Genomic DNA, 1,143 nt, shown 5'->3' with positions numbered 1-1,143 from the left:
TTTGTAAACGGTTCATCACGGCCCTGAAAGCCTATTTCCTCTATCAGCTTCTTACTATGAGAAATGGCCTCCTGCATGAACATACAGCTTCAACTTTCCATACTAAGCGATTGGTTTTTTTTTTATGTGAAAGGGAAATTATATAATAATATTAATAATCATTGACTCACAGGGATAACTGAGGCATAAAATTCGCTGCGCATTGCATGAATACATTTGCAAAATTTGCAGAAACAAACCCACATCAACCGCATTTAATTAATAATGATTCATTTTAATGACAGAAAACCGTTTCAAGAAAATAACTAAGAAACATTTGTGACAATGTTAGTTTTGTCTCTTGTAATATAGCCTATATACACTCAGGCATAGCTAAAACTAATGCAGTCTAATACAACAAGCCTGCAATGAATCCTACACCTTCATGAGGTTATAATGCCCCATGACTCATGTCATACATAAAGTCCTCTTGGAAGATAAAAAAAAAACAATAAAAACTATCTCTCAACATTAGAAACCTGGAACGATGAGGGAGCATGTCTGGAACACGAGCACCACCTGCTGGATGCTGGGTGCAGGTGCAACATATTTTGGCAGCCCTGAGGTTTGCAGATGTGACAGAATAATTTGGGTCAGACAATAAGAGGCGACACCAAAATAGTTTAAATACGTCTATAAATACGTCTATATATATATATATATATATATATATAAAAATATATAATATATATATATATAAAAAAAAAAATATATATATATATATATATATATATATATATATATATATATATATTCATTAACATATAATATATATATTCATTTTTTACTGTTACATTTTGTGTATTTTCGACTCGATAAAACATTCCGAATAGATAGCCTAATCGAACATGCCCGGTTCAAAAACACCTAAGGGTGTGAAGCCATTTAGCCTCAGACCCTGAGGCTATTTATGTAACAGCATGAAATAACACATCTTTAGAAGTCTTAACAATGAGCGTTTCCGCCGCTAGATGGAGAAGTGGGGCAGAAAAGCTGAACGAATGGTCCTTTCTCTTCTGGAAGGAGAAATGAATTTGATCCCGATTTTAGGCTGCACGTAGCCTACACCGCTCTTCTGCAGCCCTGAAGCAGACAGCCAGGTTC

The sequence above is a fragment of the Perca fluviatilis genome, chromosome 20, assembly GCF_010015445.1.
Source record: "Perca fluviatilis chromosome 20, GENO_Pfluv_1.0, whole genome shotgun sequence".
Taxonomy (NCBI): domain Eukaryota; kingdom Metazoa; phylum Chordata; class Actinopteri; order Perciformes; family Percidae; genus Perca; species Perca fluviatilis.
This window is presented reverse-complemented; position numbering follows the sequence as displayed.